Raw genomic sequence first — 7,490 nt, 5'->3', positions numbered from 1 at the left:
TTTGCTGGGAAGTGGCGGTGCGGTCCCCTACGGCACTGCGTAGGATCCTACGGTCTTGGCGTGCATCCGTGCGTCGCTGCGGTCCGGTCCCAGGTCGACGGGCACGTGCACCTTCCGCCGACCACTGGCGACAACATCGATGTACTGTGGAGACCTCACGCCCCACGTGTTGAGCAATTCGGCGGTACGTCCACCCGGCCTCCCGCATGCCCACTATACGCCCTCGCTCAAAGTCCGTCAACTGCACATACGGTTCACGTCCACGCTGTCGCGGCATGCTACCAGTGTTAAAGACTGCGATGGAGCTCCGTATGCCACGGCAAACCGGCTGACACTGACGGCGGCGGTGCACAAATGCTGCGCAGCTAGCGCCATTCGACGGCCAACACCGCGGTTCCTGGTGTGTCCGCTGTGCCGTGCGTGTGATCATTGCTTGTACAGCCCTCTCGCAGTGTCCGGAGCAAGTATGGTGGGTCTGACACACCGGTGTCAATGTGTTCTTTTTTCCATTTCCAGGAGTGTATATCAATCCAGTTGCTTTAAATAATTAAGTAATCAATTAGTATTATAAGTTAGTTTTTGGTTTTCCTTTTAGATGCATTGACAATGTATTATTTTAGTATTGTTTTAATTGGTTTTCATGTCTATTTTCAATTTTTTTATTAAGACCTTCCATTTGCTGTTTAAGAATTAAATAGCACAATGTGATCATCATGACAAAGGTGAGTCACAGATGTTCCATTAACACGCATTCTTTTATATATTGTCCTACTGTGAATGGATTTGATGTACATCCTTGTTTGATTCTTCTTTCTATTCTGGATTTACCAGTATACTGATAAAATCTAGTGGCTGCTTTAACATTGGGGATTTATTTATCATTACACTATACTAACATAGGTTAATGTGATGACTCCCTAACATTCATTTCTGTTTTTTTTCTCAAAACTCTGATTGTTGTAAACTGTTTCTTGTGTAATAATATAGCCTCATCTTCTCACATCCTCTTCATGACATTTCCAAATCGTTTTACTTCATTCTTCATTTTCTATGGAGTTTCTGTCATCATTTACTTGATACTCTTGCCTCCTTTTTAATACCTGCGGTGTTCAATTTAATATTTCGATCCTCTTTTAATTCCTCTGTACATGCTGTATCTCCAGTTGCTCACCTAAGCACTTTTGTGAATTAAAAGCCTATTCTGTCGATTTGTTTAATTTTTTCATTTTCTGAGATAATTTGGTACCATAGAGCTTTGCACTTTTAACTAAATACTCATAATCCACTTTTCTGACTTCTTTCTAGCTTTGTACCAATTTTTTCTCCATATCTTGAAGTGTCTGTTTACACAGGCAATGCAAACTGCATATCGCTGAAAATTCGAGGGAGGTTTGTAAAGTTCTCTGAACGGAATAGAAAAAAAGTACTTACATCACTGAAACTTTTTTTATTTTTCAATGTAGTCTCCTTGTAGATTAATGCACTTGGTCCAACAATGTTCCAGTGCCTTGATTTCATCTCGAAAATGAGTTTCCTCCAGTCCCGCAAAATAGCTGTCGACTCCAGCTATCAATTCTTCGTTTGAAGTGAATCTTCGTCCAGCAAGAAAAATTTTCAGTTTTGCGAAGAGATGGAAGTCTGACAGAGCCATATCATGTGAATAAGGTGGGTGTGGCAACAATTCATACCTTAGTTCATGTAATTTTGTCATGGTGATGACACACTTGTGCATCGTGCGTGAAGAGTCGTGGCACCCATATTGCAGGTAATTTTTTCATTTCTAATTCTTCAGTTAAAATGTGATATACCCTTTCAGATGATATCTAGCAAGTGTGGGCAGTTTCATGCACTTTCAACTGGCGATCCTCCATGACTATTTTGTGCATTTTTGCAATGATTTCTGGAGTAGTGACACATTTTGGCCAGCCATTGCGCGTATCATCATCTAAGCTCTCCTGATCAAACTTAAATTCATTTGTCCACTTTGCAACAGTTGAATATGAAGGAGCAGAGTCCCCCAGTGCATTTTGGAAATCAGCATGAATGTCCTTTGCTTTCATACCTTTCTATACGAAGTACTTAATCACTGCTCGAATCTCGATTTTTTCCATCTTCGCAAATCACTACATGGGAACAACAACAGAGCCACGTCTCTGTCACAGCTCTCTTCCAAGAGCATTGACATGGCACATGTTTACAGGCAATAGTCCAATGAATATCACATGAACAACTTGTTGCACTAGCACTGATCTCTCATGGTGATTCCGAGAACATTTCAAATTACCCTCGTATATCCCAACGATAGTGTTATCATCCAGTAAAGCTTGTTGCAGGGTCCATGCCATCTTAAGGTAATTAATGGACATTGTCATGCGTTTCCCATGTAACAATATGTCAAAAGTATGGTCACCCCGTTGAAGTACCATATGGGGACCTGATGTATGACTGATTGTATTATGTCATCATGTAACATCATGAACTTGCGCTCTTTTAAAGCCTAGTGGAGGAAAACTTTAGGCACTGAGTGAGGAAGAGGGGATGTACGTAAAGGTGAGCAATGTGTGGTTTCACTTGTGATACCAGGTTGGTCAGGTCTGGAGGTGCAGGTGATCATTGTTGGAACACAAAGTCCATGGGTAAGGATAGCATTTCACCATACAGAATTTCAGCAAGTGAGGGTCCAGGGCCATATGCATCCATAGAAGTAGCCACAGTAATGCCTCTGTCCAGAGTCAACTGTGGCACATGAGAGCCTCCTTTAACCAACAGGTGCGTTGCGTAATTCAAGGAAAAGGGAAGATTCAAACTGCCAAGCTTGGTCAGTTGTTGCAGGCATGGGACAACTGAAGTGCAAAATCCATGTGTCATTAAACACTTTGGTGGTCGACTTAGCCATTATGTCCTTTAGTGGTACAGCTTCTACTCATCAGGTGATGCAGTACCAATAGCTGTCAGAGATTGGTCTCATGACATCGATGTGTACTTGCTATAAACATCCTTTTGGAAATTCGAAGTGACGCTAGGGGTGGTTGAGCATGGCGTTAAACTTTGTTCTTTTTGTGTGGGTCGTATGGCATGTCCAAAGCTTACCATCCTTCTTCACTTTAGGCCATACAATACAGTCTGTCACCAGGAATGTAGTCAGATGGATGTTGGGGTGGTAACTGGTCGAAGATGATGTGACAAAATGGTTGTGAACAAGAGGGCATTACTGTTTTCATGAAACATCACAGAAGACTGGATGAGTTGCCCCCCAAGATAGGCCAGAATTTTATCCATAGGTTTGTGGAGGGTACGTGAAGAAGAGCTTGTAACCACTGGTCTTTTTGTTGCACTTTGGCAATCTGTTTGGAGTCAAAATGGGACGACAGGGCGTAATGCTCGAGAAGTAATCTGTCATGTTGTTTACCACACCTTTCAGATGATAGACATTGGTGGTGAACTGTACAGTGTGATATGAGTGCCAAAAGTGCCAGGGCTAGTTGGTGGGTTTTAGATAGAGTCAGCAAGTGAACAGTGGTCTTTGCATACAATCACAGGGATCCTTCAGTGTCTTGTCAGAAGTATCGTACTGTTTTGTAAACTGATAATAGCTCTCGATCATATGCTGACCGCTTGCATTGGGATGGCAAGAGCTTGTACAAGAAAAAACAGATTGGCTGTTGAACACCCCTCTCCCCACCTCTTGATGCTGTACAGCGCCAATAGCGGAGTTGCTCGCATCCCAATTACAATAAGCTGGAAGTCGGGGAGGGGATGTACCAAGGTAATGGCCGTTTAATGAGTCTGAAAGCAGACTGCATTTCTGACATCCACATAGGTTTGCATCTGCCTTTGTATTGTTGCCACTGAGGGCTTGAGGGAGTGGCTCCTGAATGGGAGCTACCTGTAGAAGATGCCTTCGATAAAAAAATTTACCGGTGTAGTTCCTAGTAGTCTTGCATCAGTGTCGGCAGTTGTTTGAATGGTTTCTATAGGTTTTGATGTAGGACAAATGCCAGATGTGTTTACTAGATGGCCGAGAAAAATCACTTCTTTTTGTGTCAGTTGGCATTTGTGTCAGATAGCAGGTAAAACATTTGTGTGAGATGCATGTTATGGGAGGCTTCATCCAGTGTGAAAAATCAGGATATTATCAAGAAAGGCACGACACAACGGTTACTTGAATAGTACACCATCAATAAAGCGCTACCAGGTTCAAGCAGCGTTCTTAAGTCTGTATGGCATAAGTATAAACTCAAACAAGCCAAAAGGCATGATAATAATTTTGTGAATATCCTCTGGGCACATAGAAATTTATGGTACACTTTCTTGTAGGCAATGACACTTAAACATAGACACATCTCTCAGATAATGAGTGAAGTCCTGTACATTCAGAACTTGGTAGCTGTCCAGCATATTATGAGCATTGAGAAATCTTGGTATCATCACGCAGCATGACAGATACGTCTCTTTTTGGAAACCAGTTTGATGGCTGAAGCCCAAGAACTGTTAGAGGGCAGTACAATGCCTGCGTGTAGGAATTCGTCTGTCACTGCCTTTGTGACTCAGAATGAATCCAGTGGTAGTCTGCATAAGGACTGTTTGTAGTGATAACTTATGAACTATTCTGTTTCTAATGGCACACTGCACAAACCAATAATGTGGAGGGGAACACGGAGGGATGTTAAATGTGGAACGTGCGAAAAGCACAGTACAGAGCTCTGTGCGGACAGATTAAGATGGTGCTGTAGGTGGCAGAAGAGCCTTGGGGTCAGGGGGCCAGTGGGATATCAGAATCAGACGGAGGTGTCATTGTGTCAGTGCATAGGCCGTCACACCAGTCAGTGCAGCAATGTCAGGATTGGCAGAAGTCGGGCGAGATCAGCTCGACTCATGGTAGGTGGAAGATTGGAGGTGCTCCTGTCTGGTTGCAAGTCATGTTCAGCGCCACTGCTGTCGATGTTATTTAACGTTGTCAGTGTTGAATGATTGAAAATATTCTGTCCACCAGTTCAAGTTGGGGATTTAACTGAAGAACAGGATACAACCTGTCGGCTTTGACCAATGATGTCATACGTTACTCACAAATACTAATGTCTTTACTTTCGAGCCATAGATAATGAATTGGTTGTCTACTGTGGATAAGCGCCATAATTATAAATTGAAATAAATGAATGTACTTTTAAAATACAGTGCTAGACATTGCGTAAGGTTTCTTTCGTTTGCATTGATCTAAATAATTGGTGCTTTCCAATTCATTCAGCACTTAATTTTATTCTTAGTGAGTTTAAGACAATTTGGAAGAATAGCTTATCATTTAGAAGAATTTTAGTTTCTCATTTTCGTTTGTGGTTATGGAGTTATCTATTCCTATGGGTCTGGAAGACTTAAAGCAGGCTTTGAGCGTAGACACAATGGCAACCATTCGATTTTTGCAAATGTCTGGTCTTCTTGCTGATTACGTTCGTGAGTGCGGCAAACATATGCGCCTGCTAAGTGTTTCTGCTCGTCGTACTCACGATTTATTCATATGGAGGTATAGTAAGAATCGACTATGGCTCTCAATTAGACGAGGAACATGGTTTGAGATATCGAAGCTGGCCTTGGGCGATACCATAAAAATTACATACTGTTGGTGTTTAAGGTATCCTGTGTGGTTGTGCGTGCATGAAATTGAGTGAGCGTACCGTTTTAGATTGGTATTCGTTTTGTAGTGAAGTTTGTGCGGAATATATAAAGTATAGGGGGCCTTGGGGTGAGGAGGGGTGTTATTGTCGAAATTGGTGATTTTCATTTTGGCAAAACCAAGTACAACAGTGGGGGAACCTGTAATGGGATTATAGGTTTGGGGGGGGGGGGGGCTGTAATTTCAGATCGAGAATGTGATGATTTGGTTTTAAAGTAGTTCCTAATCGAACGAAAAAATTGTTGGTGAAATTAATTGAAGATCATGTTGCAGAGGGTACTGTAGTTATTTCCATGGTTTTTCTTCATGTAGGGATTTGGGGAATGGGGTTTTCAGTATCTTGTTGTCAATCATAATACTGAATTCAGATTTTCACCAACTGGGGTTTGTACAAATAATATAGAAGGTTACTGGCCAGCGATAAAATCTGTTGTAGGGAGGAGGAAACGACGCATTTCGACACTACAGAGCCATTTAGATGAATACTCATTTACGTGTGGTTTACCTGATACATATTTCTCATTTAAGTGTTTCCTTAAAAGTGTTAGACAAATTTACTGTCCAAAATTTATTAGTTAATTTCAGGTTGGGATGGCGGCTGGGGAGGGTAACTTATAATCAGGGAAAAGGGTTGGTTTGATCGGGACAGTTTAAATACTGATTTGGATTTTTTGGGGTTGGTCCATCATTCTTCATTTTATTATGTTCGGTAATTTTCTTCTGCGGATATTTTTTTATTATTTTACTTCATTTTGTTGATGTGAACTTCTGGGTTTATATATTTGTATGTATGTGTGAGTGTGTTTTTTCGTGATGTTGTGTTCCTTGGGTATGTGATTCTTCTTGACATATTTCTAGGCAAGCTTCGGTTTTTTGCAGAGAAGTTCGCATATGCTAAGTTTAGATTTTTATGTCGTATTGAATTTGTCTATTTTGATTTATATCTTTGTCGTATTATATTGTTATGTGTTAAGTATGAGTTCGTCAGCTGCAGTACCGAAAACAAATTTTGCAGTTGTTCCTCTTTTTCCGTTTCCTGGTACTACTGTACTAGCGCTACTGAAGACGAAAAGACCGACATACTTAATTTTTTTTAATACAGGTATTTTTTTATACAGGTCAACTGAAGTACGAGATACCGATGCTAGCTAGACAATAAAAGCGACATATGTAATATTGATGCCATTTACCGATAAAGGTCAACTGAAGAACAGGATACGAATGTTATGTATGTCGCTATTTTTCGCCTTCGCTGGCACCAGTATCCTATTCTTCAGTTGACATATATAGGTCAACTGAAGTATGGGATGCATACGCCTTCGCTAGTAGTACTAACTACATAAGAACAAAATGCTACACTACTGGCCATTAAAATTGCTATACCAAGAAGAAATGCAAATGATAAACGGGTATTCATTGAACAAATATATTATACTAGAACTGACATGAGATTACATTTTCACGCAATTTGGGTGCACAGATCCTGAGAAATCAGTACCCAGAACAACCACCTCTGGCCCAAATAACGGCCTTGATACGTCTGGGCATTGAGCCAAACAGAGCTTGGATGGCGTGTACAGGTACAGCTGCCTATGTAGCTTCAACACGATACCACAGTTCATCAAGAGTACTAAATGGCGTATTGTGATGTGCCAGTTGCTCAGCCACCATTGACCAGAGGTTTTCAGTTGGTGAGAGATCTGGAGAATGTGCTGGCCAGGGCAGCAGTCGAACATTTTCTGTATCCAGAAAGGCCCATACAGGACCTGCAACATGCGGTCGTGCATTATCCTGCTGAAATGTAGGTTTTCGCTGGGATTGA

Source organism: Schistocerca nitens, chromosome 2 (genome assembly GCF_023898315.1).
Source record: "Schistocerca nitens isolate TAMUIC-IGC-003100 chromosome 2, iqSchNite1.1, whole genome shotgun sequence".
Classification (NCBI taxonomy): Eukaryota; Metazoa; Arthropoda; class Insecta; order Orthoptera; family Acrididae; genus Schistocerca; species Schistocerca nitens.
This window is presented reverse-complemented; position numbering follows the sequence as displayed.